This window comes from Bufo bufo, chromosome 5 (genome assembly GCF_905171765.1).
Source record: "Bufo bufo chromosome 5, aBufBuf1.1, whole genome shotgun sequence".
Taxonomy (NCBI): Eukaryota; Metazoa; Chordata; class Amphibia; order Anura; family Bufonidae; genus Bufo; species Bufo bufo.
The window spans coordinates 242,836,060-242,848,854 of record NC_053393.1 but is presented as its reverse complement, the minus strand read 5'-3'; the positions used below and the strand labels follow the sequence as shown (position 1 = coordinate 242,848,854).

Genomic DNA, 12,795 nt, shown 5'->3' with positions numbered 1-12,795 from the left:
TAGCATAGAGAGGGACACCTGATCATGATGATCGCCTTATTATATGTATGTATCACAATCATGTACATCGATGTGTTTAATTATTACTTGTGACACTGTTTTGTATACAGTACAGTGTTTGAATACACTGCACACAATTTCACTCTTTTGATTTTATGTTCGCCGGAACGTTTTATATCTTTTGTTATAATTGACTTGTAATTATCTAATGACATTGTTGTAAATTTGTATGCTTTATAAGCACCTGATTTTGCACTGAACACTATGGCTTGACAAAGGCTCCATTGAGAGAGCTGAAACATTGCTGTCCACATATGGGTCAATAAACACCCTTTTTTTTCACGGAAATCTGTGTGCTGCCTTGGATTCTTTCTTTTTTATACCTAATTTGGACCAGGTCCGTGGCCCTCTTCAAGGTATTGCACCTGCTGACATATTGTGTGCTGCTCATCTATTTTTTATTTTATATATATATATATATATATATATATATAATATATTTTTTCCTGCTAATACACCTTACAAAAGACTAATCAAGAAATAACTGCAACGCAAAGCAGGAAAAGGTATTTTTTCTTTTTGTGCTAATACATGACACAAAAAACTTAACAAGAAATAACCAAATTGCTGAGTGGCAAATATATTTTTTTCTTTTTCCGCCAAAACACTCCACCAAAACCTTTGCTACAGATAAGTGCACCGCAGAGCGGTAAATGTATTTTTTCTGTTTGCGGTAATACACGTTCCCACCGCTGCCACCAATATGTGACGAACTGCAACCGCCGTGGCCACAATAAGTCACGAAACCGTCACAGCGCCCCTAGTGGTCAATCCGCAAACAGGCCTCCCAGCCACCTTCAGCACACCGACAGTCTAACTTGAGTCCGTACAGTCGATAGGCTGAAAGCGCAGGGATTGGACCGCTGATTGACCGCAGGTAAGTGTGTGAGCGACCGGACGGGAACCACACACAGGGTAGTTTAACTGCCACCACCTTGCAATTTATGGAAGCAAGGAACCCACTATCGGGATAACAGAACCGAGTAGCTTTCTCTTCGGAGAGGCTAGGGTAAGTTTTTGCAGTGTTTGAAAGCAGGCATATGGCTAGAGAAATGACTGGGAGGTCATTTATTATATATATATATATATATATATATATATATATACAATACAAATTATCAAGATGTACAGTAATTATTAAAACAATAATCAAGGAAAGTATAGTCCAATAAACAAAAGGGAGAAAAGAAAGAAAATACTTATTTTCCGCAGAAAAGATGTCCGTTGGTGAAATAGTCCGTTGCAGGGATAAAGTCCAAGAATCCTTTGTCCAGTGTAATAATCCGAATATGCCTACAGCCCACGGGTTCTCTGGCAGAGGCCCTCTTCAGTGTTGTTAAAAGTGGAGAACTTCTTTAGCAGATTCTAGGTCTTTGTTATAAGGGTCCCAGAATCAAGGCGGGGAATTGAGAGTCCGCCTGCTGGGGCCGGCTGTATTTCTGAGATGAATGCCAGTTCTGAAATATGGTATGTGCCATATCTCGGGATGTCTCCGCTGTACATAAGTAACGAGCACAGATTCACATTCCCCACAAAATATGGAGTCCAGGGATACCAAATATGACTATTATAGCTGGTTCTATGATGGGGTAACACCATAACTTTACCTGGGCATCTCCTAGAGTTATGTTTGTCATATGTAAATGTCCAGTGAATTCTGAGTGACACGATGATGTAATTTTTACGTCCGTAAGATGCATGGTATCTCTTAAAAAGGGTAAAAATCATATCTCAGATTCATGTTTCAATCTGAGAACTTTGGTGCCAGCCTGTCTGACTCAAGCTAGCTTACAAGCCCCTTATGGCAGGAACACCAAATGGCTCCCCCCAGGTGTAGTCTTCACACCTAGCTGTGATATCTCTGCAGAAAGGGAAGTTCTTTTGTGTAGGGCCAACCTAAGGAAACCAGCTGTAATTGCGTTATCTGCTGGGCATCTATTGACTGACTTGGGCAAAAGTACCCTTTTGTTCTCTGGGTACACAGAAGGAGACGCTCTGAGTAATCAGATTGTAGGTTCTGGGGCCTGTAGCTTCAGGGCCCTATGGAAATAAATACTGTTTAATAGACCCATTGATCAATAAGGGATAGGGATATTGATAATATTGGGAGGACGGTTCAATATTCTCGCGGATCATCCGTGACACACGTCCTAAAAGGATTTATAAGAAATAACTACACCGCTGAGTGGCAAATATATACAGTGGGATGCGAAAGTTTGGGCAACCTTGTTAATAGTCATGATTTTCCTGTATAAATCGTTGGTTGTTACGATAAAAAAATGTCAGTTAAATATATCATATAGGAGACACACACAGTGATATTTGAGAAGTGAAATGAAGTTTATTGGATTTACAGAAAGTGTGCTATAATTGTTTAAACAAAATTAGGCAGGTGCATAAATTTGGGCACCACAAAAAAGAAATGAAATCAATATTTAGTAGATCCTCCTTTTGTAGAAATTACAGCCTCTAAACACTTCCTGTAGGTTCCATTGAGAGTCTTTGCAAAACATCTTTAGTTCATTCAGGTTTGATGGCTTTCGAGCATGGACAACTCTCTTTAAGTCACACCACAGATTTTCAATTATATTCAGGTCTGGGGACTGAGATGGCCATTCCAGAACGTTGTACTTGTTCGTCTGCATAAATGCCTTAGTGGATTTTGAGCAGTGTTTAGGGTCGTTGTCTTGTTGAAAGATCCAGCCCCGGCGCAGCTTCAGCTTTGTCACTGAATCTGCTGATACTGAGTGGAATCCATGCGTCCCTCAACTTTGACAAGATTCCCAGTCCCTGCACTGGCCACACAGGCCCACAGCATGATGGAACCACCACCATATTTTACTGTAGGTAGAAGGTGTTTTTCTTGGAATGCTGTGTGCTTTTTCGTTCATGCATAACGCCCCTTGTTATGGCCAAATAACTCAATTTTAGTTTCATCAGTCCACAGCACCTTTTTCCAAAATGAAACTGACTTGTCCAAATGTGCTTTAGCCCACCTCAAGCGGCACTTTTTGTGCTGTGGGTGGAGAAAAGGCTTCCTCTGCATCACTCTCGCATACAGCATCTCCTTGTGTAAAGTGCGCCGAATGGTTGAACGATGCACAGTGACTCCATCTGCAGCAAGATGATGTTGTAGGTCTTTGGTGCTGGTCTGTGGGTTGACTCTGACTGTTCTCACCATTCGTCGCTTCTGTCTATCCGAGATTTTTCTTGGTCTGCCACTTCGAGCCTTAACTTGAACTGAGCCTGTCGTCTTCCATTTCCTCAATATGTTCCTAACTGTGGAAACAGACAGCTGAAATCTCTGAGACAGCTTTCTGTATCCTTCCCCTAAACCATGATGGTGAACAATCTTTGTCTTTAGGTCATTTGAGAGTTGTTTTGAGACCCCCATGTTGCTAATCTTCAGAGAAAATTAAAAGAGTAGGGAAACTTACAATTGACCCCCTTAAATACTCTTTCTCATAATTGGATTCACCTGTGTATGTAGGTCAGGGGTCACTGAGCTTACCAAGCCAATTTGAGTTCCAATAATTAGTTCTAAAGGTTTTGGAATCAATAAAATGACAACAGTGCCCAAATTTATGCACCTGCCTAATTTTGTTTAAACAATTATAGCACACTTTCTGTAAATCCAATAAACTTCATTTCACTTCTCAAATATCACTGTGTGTGTCTCCTATATGATATATTTAACTGACATTTTCTATCGTAACAACCAACGATTTATACAGGAAAATCATGACGATTAACAAGGTTGCCCAAACTTTTGCATCCCACTGTATATTCCCTTACGTCCTACCAGCAGCACAGATGGGGTTAACCACCCCCCATGGACTGGTAGGACCGGCGGAATTTTAATGAGCTCAAGTAATAATTAAACACTTAAACCTCCCCTATAAAGGAGGGTATCACCTCCAGCCCATTGTGTTTTTTTCTGTCCTCCGGACAGGTGGTCTAGGAGGTGATTCCCCCTCTCTTAGGGGGGAACCTTTTTTTCATGTTACCTGCGGGCTTTGCCTCCGCTTTTACTACTATGGCTTGTCCGGCAGCTTACCTGCTGCCGGCGCTGTGCAGCGGTGCTTCGATGCTGTGCATTTTTCGGCATCCTCGCTCCTCTTCCTTGCGGCCGCTAGGCGCCGCCATCTTCCGAATCTGACGTCACTTCCGGAATTTTTTCCTTGCGATGCGATTTTGCGTCATTATTGCAATTTTTTTTATATATAATTCGCGATTTTCCCTCCGGTTGGAGGTTTTATTGAATTCCTTCCTGGGGGGAAACCTTTTTATTTACTGTTATGTGTTTTCTCCTCTGGGGGCGGGGACTCAGCTCTGAGCCCACTCCCTCCCCTATTTAAGGAAACATTGTGAACCAGGTCGTTCTCTGGCTGCACATGCTTTTTAAGCTAGCTCCCAGAGTCCCATAAGCTGGTGTTCCTCCACTTATCGGTGCCTTATTTCTGGTCCTCATTTTCAGCTATCGGCCAGTCTGCCTTTTCTTTTACCTTTCTCCTGAAACATTTATTGGAATGTTTTACTTATCCCTTTTTTATTTTTTCCCGCAGTTAGGTCGGTCAACGGTTATTCTAAGCTGAATTTACCTGCACTCATCAGATCGCAGAAGATAAGCAGCTTGGGGCTTGGTAGGAACCAGCTTGGGAGACTGGTTGGGAATCCCTTGTTCCGTTGACTTTAATAAAAAAAAAAAGAAAAAGCCTCCACGGGATTCGAATGGCAGAAAGGCGGTTTCCAAGCGGAAACATTTTTTGTGCTATGATTGTAGTGCGCTTTTTGGAGGATAGCTGTCCCTACTCCAGGTGTGACGGCTGCCGTCCGAGGGTTCAACCTTCCACCGAACCTACGATGCAGGATATGTATCAGTGGGTAAAGACCTATGTTGATGGATCCATCAAAGTTGTTATAAGCCTGCTGGATGAGAGGCTTCCTACTCAGACTCCTATGGAGTCTTCGGCTCCAGTTGAGAGACCATCCGTAGTCTCCTTGAGTTCCTCCTCCTCGGATGAGGAGGAGCTTACTTCATGCTTCTTTCCTCCTGATAAGACGCAAAAGTTACTTAAGTCCATCCGGTCGGGGGACCATGATGTTGACCTGGAGGAGCCCTCTGATCCCGCTAGTCGGGCACTTTGTGTCTTTAAAGCGGATGAGACCCTCCTCTCTGTCATGCGCACAGAGTGGAAGAAACCCGAAAGGGGTCCGATTCTAACTAAAGATTCAGAACCATGTTTCCGATGGCTAAACCCTTGGTGGAATCGTGGGGTTCCATTCCCAAGGTGGACATGGCGATTGCCAAACTGTCCAAGCGCACTCTGGTTCCTGCGGACAATGGGTCGAGTCTGACAGGAGAGCAGAGTGCACACTCAGGAGAGGTTATACGGCAGCTGCAGCTTCCGCGTCCACGGCCATCGCTGCTACAGAAGTTTCTACCTTCCTCCGGTCTCAATTAAACCAGATCCAGATGGATGTGGATCAGAAGGTGTTTCGGGACGACATTCTGGCGGCTTTCAAGACTGTCAACCTGGCGATGAATTTACTGTCTGATACAGCGCAATAACAGCTGAAGTTGGCGGGCAAAACTATAACCCTGGTTTCAGCGGCCCGCAGGCCTTTGTGGCTTAAGCCTTGGGTCGCTGACAAATCCATGTAGCCTTCCCTTTGAGCCCAACCGTTTGTTCGACTCAGAGTTGGATAAGATTATGGAAGACCTGTCAGATTAAAAGGGGAAGAGTCTTCCCCAACAGTCCTTTCGGGGGCGGGGCAGACAAAACCGTGTTGGTAGGTCTGACCAGCAGTCAAGAGCCCGGAGGGACTGGGGACCGCAGCGAAGAGGTTCGAGGCGCTCTCGTGAAGGAGCCAAGGAGCCAAGGGGGGCCCTGGAGGAGGTTCCGGCAGGGGAACGGGGCTTAAGGATTTACTCACCAGTGTTTCTGGTTCCCAAGGCGTCAGGGGATCTCCGGATGATTATCGATTTGAGATTCTTCAATCGATACGTAAGGAAAGTAAGGTTCAGTATGGTAACCATCAGGTCAGTAGTTCACGTTCTCAATCCTGGAGATGTGATGGCAACCCTGGACCTCAAGGATGCATATTTGCACATCCCGATTCATCCTGCTTGCAGGAAATATCTCAGGATCGCGGTCCAGGATCGCGGTCCAGTTCGTTGCCCTTCCCTTCGGCATTTCTTCTGCCCCTCACACTTTCACCAAGGTGGTAGTTTCTGTGGTGGCGGCTAGCACTCCAAGGACTGACCATCATTCCTTATCTGGACAATTGGCTTTTAAAAGCCTCTTCCTTTGTGGTCCTGACCCACCATGTTCATGTAGCCATTTCCTTTCTGTTCCGCCTAAGGTGGATCATCAACTGGCAGAAGTTGAACGTGAGCCCGTCAACTTCAGTAAGATATTTAGGCTTTATAATCGACTCCGTTGGGAGATCTCTCCGGTTGACTCCAGAAAGAAGATCCCGAATACAGAACATGGCAGAATTCCTATCCGTGCCTTGGCGAGTTCCAATTTGGACTCTCATGAAGATGTTGGGGCTCATGTCAGCGTCTGCGTAAGCAGTCCCTTGGGCTTTATGGCACCTCTGGCCTCTGCACTCGGAGGTTCTCTCCAAATGGAATGGCAGCCCTGCCGGGCTGAACTCCCTGTGCTCCTTGTCTTGGCAAACTCGGCATTCCCTCAGATGGTGGAGCCATCTTTTAGATGGGAAGTCTATGACCCAGCCAACCTGGGTCATATTGACAACAGATGCGTCCCAAGTAGGCTGGGGTGCACATCTAGACGATTCTGCAGTGCACAGATCCTGGTCTCCTCAGGAGCGGCTCCTCTCATCCAATCTCTGCGAGATTCAAGCTATTCGGCTAGCCCTCCTTCACTTCGCCCCTCAGATCTGGGGCTAACCGGTGAAAGTCCAGTCAGACAATATGACTGCGGTACTTTACATCAACAAGCAGGGACGCACAAGATCACTTACCCTCTTATCAGAGATCGGGGTGATTCTGGATTGGGCAGAATTGAACCTTTCACACTTATCTGCGATCCACATTCGAGGCTCCCTCAATATGATAGCTGATCGGTTGAGCCGCGGTCTTCCAACAGTGGAGTGGTCTTTACATCCGGAGATATTCAAGCAGATAGTCCTCAAGTGTGGAATGCCAGAGGTGGATCTTATGGCAACAAGGTTCAACACCAAGGTGGAGAGGTTTTGCTCCCTTTACAGGGAGGACAACCCCCTGGCGATAGATGTTCTGTCAATATCCTGGAGGTTCAAGCTGGGTATTGATGAAAATTCGTCAGGATCAGGCCTCGGTAATAGCCATCATACCGTTTTGGCCCAAGAGATCCTGGTTTACCCAGCTCATTCAGATGAGTCGGGGACATTATTGGAGGCTCCCCCCATGGCAGACCCTGGTGTCATGGGACACTCACCACTGCCCAGATCTGCACAGGTTCAACCTGACAGCCTGGAGGTTGATCAGGCCCTTCCCAGAATAGAAGGGCTTTCAGAGTCGGTCCTGAGAACGCAGTCTCATTCAAGAGTAGACTCTACTAAGAGAGCCTACTCACAGATTATGAGGATATTCTCTTCTTGGTGTTCCTCAAAGGAGGTAGCGTCTGCAGATCTGCCCCTCCCCATCATCCTTCAGTTTCTGCAAGATAGCCGTGACAAAGGCCTTGCTCCATCTACCTTGAGGGTTCGAGTTTCAGCCATTTCAGCTTGTTTCAGCAAGTCTCTTTCGCAGGACCCGCTCATTAAACGGTTCCTTAAAGGAGCTGAAAGATTAAAGCCTACAGTACTGAAACCCATCCCTCAATGGGATTTATCAGTAGTTCTCAGGGGGTTAGCATCTCCCCCCTTTGAGCCTTTGGAGGAGGTAGATTTCAAGTTTGTCACATGAAAACTTATTTTTTTCTTCTTGCTGTGACTTCGGCCAAGAGGGTCTCTGAGCTTCAAGCTCTATCAGCGCACGAGCCCTATACCATTTTTTTGCAAGACCGAGTTCTTTTAAGATTTCTCCCGTACTTTAGGCCTAAGGTTCCTTCTTTCCAGAATATCAACCAGGTGATATCCCTCCCGGTTCTTTCTAGACCTTCTACCTCCTCCGAGGAACCTGCTATACATCCTTTGGATGTCTCGAGATGCCTCCGGATCTATGTGGTTAGATCAAGGAGTTCAGGAAAGATGAAAATTTTCTAATCCTGTTTGCCGGTAAGTTTAAAGGCCGTAAGGCGTCTAGACCATCCATCAGTCGATGGATTAAGGAGGCTAATGGGGAATCCTTTGTTTCCCAATCTCTAGACCCTCCGGCGTTTGTAAAAGCCCATTCTACGAGAGCTGTAGCTACTTCTTTTGCCAAGAGGAGTCTTCTTCCGCTCGACATGATTTGTAAATCTGCCTCCTGGAGCTCTGAATCAACATTCATCTCCCATTATAGACTAGATGCCAGATTAGCTGAGTACTCGGCCTTTGGGCAGACTATTCTTAGTTCTGCCAGGCATGATGGCCCTCCCTAGGGGTTGTTTTTGCTATCTCCCTATCTGTGCTGCTGGTAGGACGTAAGGGAATCGTTAATTTCTAACGATAATTTGTTTTCCCTTAGTTCTAACAGCAGCACACAAATTTCCACACTAGTTTTTTCTTGCTATAACACAATGGGCTGGAGGTGATTCCCTCCTTTATAGGGGAGGTTTAAGTGTTTAATTATTACTTGGGCTCATTAAAATTCTGCCAGTCCTACCAGTCCATGGGGGGTGGTTAACCCCACCAAAGGCTTTACTACAGATAAGTGCACCGCAGAGCGGTAAATGTATTTTTTATTTTTTGCGCTAATACACGTCACAAAATGATTTACAGGAAATAACCACACTGCTGAGGGGCAAATATTTTTTTTTTCTTTTTCCGCTAAAACAACCCACTAAAGCCTTTACTACATATAAGTGCACCGCAGAACGGTAAATGTGTTTTTTCCTTTTGTGCTAATACATATCACAAAAGGATTTACAAAAAAAAACTACACCGCTGAGCAGAAAATATATATTTTTCTTTTTGTGCTAATAAGCGTCACAAAAGGGTTAAAAGGAAATAACTGCAATGCAGAGCAGTAAAAGGTATTTTTTCTTTTTGTGCTAAAGCATTTACTACTGATAAGTGCACTGCATAGCGGTAAATGTATTTTTTCTGTTTGCGCTAATACACGTCACAAAAGGCTTTACAAGAAATAACTATACTGCTGAGCGGCAGATATATTTTTTTCTTTTTGTGCTAATACACATTACAAAAGGCTTAATAAGAAATAACTGCACTGCAGGGGGGGGGGGGGGGGCGGAGCTAGCTCCGGAGCTGAATGGCTGTGTCTCGCTGAGCTACGTACACAGACCTGCTGGGATTATAGCTAACTTAAGCTCCAGAGACCCGAATCATGGTCAAAATAGGTGGGCAGAGACCCCTCGACCCAGGAGCCATCCCTAAGGCCATGAACCCGAATTCGGGAATGGCTAAATTTCTGAAAAAACAGGGTACAGGCTCTGAAACTAAAGACTCCAAGATGGAGCCGACGAACGACCGTGCTCCTGACGGCGGAGAAGAAGGTCAGTCGGAGGGAGAAAGCGAGGCCGGGGAGGTAAACTCATCCCGTGAACTACCGGTGTCCAGGAGATTCATAAAGCAAGCATTAGCTGAAGCCTTATTACCTCTTAAGCAAGAGTTGGCGGGCCTGACACAGGAGATTCTACATGTAGGCCACAGAGTCGAATCATTGGAATCTACACAGGCGGCTACGCTGGAACATAGTGCAGCAATGGCGCACTCCCTTTCCTTATGCCAGAATCACATTAATGCCCTGTATGTAAGTCTGGAGGACCAAGAAAACCGTAGCCGTAGAAATAATCTACGATTCAGAGGGATCCCTGAAACAGTGGCTAGTGAGGATATAATACCTGCGATCAAAACTATTGCTTCCTCGATTCTCGGAAGCGAAGATCTCACATACATGATTATCGAAAGAGCTCATAGAGCATTAAGGCCCAAGCCGAAAAGTAATGAGCCCCCCAGAGACATCATTTGTTGTCTCCTAAACTTTGGAGACAAAGAAAAAATTCTCTCAGCGGCAAGATCCTCAAATAATATTACGTTTGATAACAACCCGGTTTCTATCTACCAAGACTTAGCTCCGGTCACCTTGCAGAAACTTAAATTTCTTAAGCCGCTCACTGACCTCCTCCGGGATAAGCGTATCCCATACAGATGGACTTTCCCCTTTGGGATCTCCTTCAACTACTCAGGGAAATTCTTCAGGATCTCCTCTTACGATGATCTCCAAGATTTCTTCTCTTCTACGGACACCCCTTCTCTGGATATCGCCTGCTGGGACTCCATTTCAGATATTGCAGCTCTGACTGACCTTCCGAAGATGACACCTCGGGAGAAAGCCGGCACCCCGAAACAACAAAGGGCAAAGAGAAAAAGCAGCCTCCTGACTCCCAAAAGGATTGCATGGTCTTTCCAATAATGTTGATTATTTACTAATCACTTAATGTCCTTTGCTGTCACCTAAAAAGCTTTCTCTCCTCTCTTCTTCCTTCCTTCCTTGTCTCCTTATTCCATCCCCCCCTCCTTCTCCATCCACTTTTCCCTTCCTTTTTTCCATTTTTCCCCTCCCTCTCCCTCTCTTCCCTCTTTAATGCATATTAGTCTCAACATTTGTCCCTACTGTTATCCCTCTGCAGGTCACTATAATTGAGGTTTTTACCCCTCTCCCCCCCGATATTACTGTAATTGATTATCTAATTACTTATTATCTACAAATGATACTTAGGTTGGTTGCCTCTCTGCGACCCTGTTTTAGTTGTTATTTTTTGTTTACACCCTGTTATTTTTTGTCACGGTACATTCTGAAAGTATGGAATTTCTTTCCAGTAGTCCGTAAAATTACAACTTTGGGGCACCTGACTTCCCTGGAGGCTGCCACTAATTTTCCCCATCCCCCCTTATCTGACCCTCCATGACAGATTTCAAAATATCATCCTTCAATGTGAAGGGACTGAGATCGCCCTCTAAAAGGTCACAGATTCTTTCCCTTCTGTGGAAAGAGATCTGTTCAATTATTTTCCTTCAAGAAACACATTACAAACAAGGGAAATTTCCAGACCTCTCTCATTCTAGATTCCCCATATGGTTCCATAGTGGCTCTGATGGGGCGGCCTCTAGGGGAGTCAGCATCGGCTTAAAAAAGAATGTCCCATTCCTATACTCCTCACATATTGCTGATACTGAGGGGAGATATCTCATATTAAAGGGGCTTATAGGTCACAAAATGTTTACGTTGGTGAATATTTATGCTCCAAATTATAATCAGGTCCCTTGGCTCCTGGAAGTTCTCTCCTTGTTAGACAATATCAGAGAAGGTATAGTCATCTTAGCAGGTGACTTCAACTTAGCTTTACACCCTCCCTCAGACACTTCTTCCAAGAAATCCTCTGTTTCACTCAAGCTCCTCAATAAACTGAAAAAAAAAAATTTCATTTACTAGGTTTGCTAGACGTTTGGAGATGTATGAATCCTTTCACTATTGATTACACTTTCTATTCTGCTCCAGGTCAATCGTATAGCAGGATTGATTACATCTTTGTTTCAAAGGATTCCCTACACCTATCCTCAAATCCTCAGATTGGAAACATCACCATATCCGACCACGCTCCAGTTTTCTGCTCCTTCCATCTTCAACCTGGCTCTGGTAAGCCCTCTAATTCGAGACTAAACAAATCCATATTGAGCGATGATAGACATGTAGCCCACTTTACTTCCCTTCTAGAACAATACTTTAGAGAGAACGATTCCCCTGAAATCTCCTCTCAAACCTTATGGGATGCCCACAAAGCTTTCATTCGTGGTCATTTCATAAGCAAATGTTCCCACTTGAAGAAATTGGCAGACAAACATTTCTCCTCCCTGTTAGACTGCATACACACACTAGAAAATCTTCATAAGCACTCCCTAGATCCCCAACATCTTTCTGATCTATTGACTCTTAGGTCAGAGCTCAAGAACCTATTAAATAAAAAAAACGGCCAAATTCTACCTCTCTTCCCAACAAAAATTTTATGCCCATGGCAATAAGGCCTCTAGATTCATGATGAATCATTTAAAGAGGAGAAAGAATGCTAGGTATGTAACTTCGATCAAATCGCCCCAAGGACAACAACTTTTTTCCCCAGACTCCATTGCTGAACAATTTAGACTCTTTTATAAAGAACTTTACAATCTTCCCCCCCTTTCAGGTTCTCCTCTTCACGCAAATTTTTTTTAAATACTCTTAATTTGCCATCCCTATCCAACTCCCAAAGATTGGACATCTCAAAACCTTTTGACCACACAGAATTTATTAAAGCCTTAAAATCCTCCCCAAAAAACAAGTGCCCAAGCCCTGATGGACTCCCAACCGGCTACTATTCAGCTTTTTGCAACACATTAGCCCCTTACCTTATTCGAGTATACAATCATACCCTTTTAAACCTCCCCCTTTCTTCAGACATGACGAGAGCTGTGATAACGATCATCCCTAAAGAGGGAAAAGACCCCTCTATTTGCGCCAACTATAGACCCATATCTCTCCTGAACATTGATTTGAAAATTCTTGCTAAAATGCTAGCAACTAGAATTCAGTCTATTCTTCCTGATCTGATCCATCCGGACCAATTGGGATTTATTAAAGGGAGA

General features: G+C 44.4%; 1 pseudogene; it reads left to right on the top strand.

Moving 5' to 3' along the window:
* Positions 1-4,633: 4,633 nt before the first annotated feature.
* LOC121003021 lies at positions 4,634-4,752 on the top strand (annotated as a pseudogene).
* Positions 4,753-12,795: the final 8,043 nt, after the last annotated feature.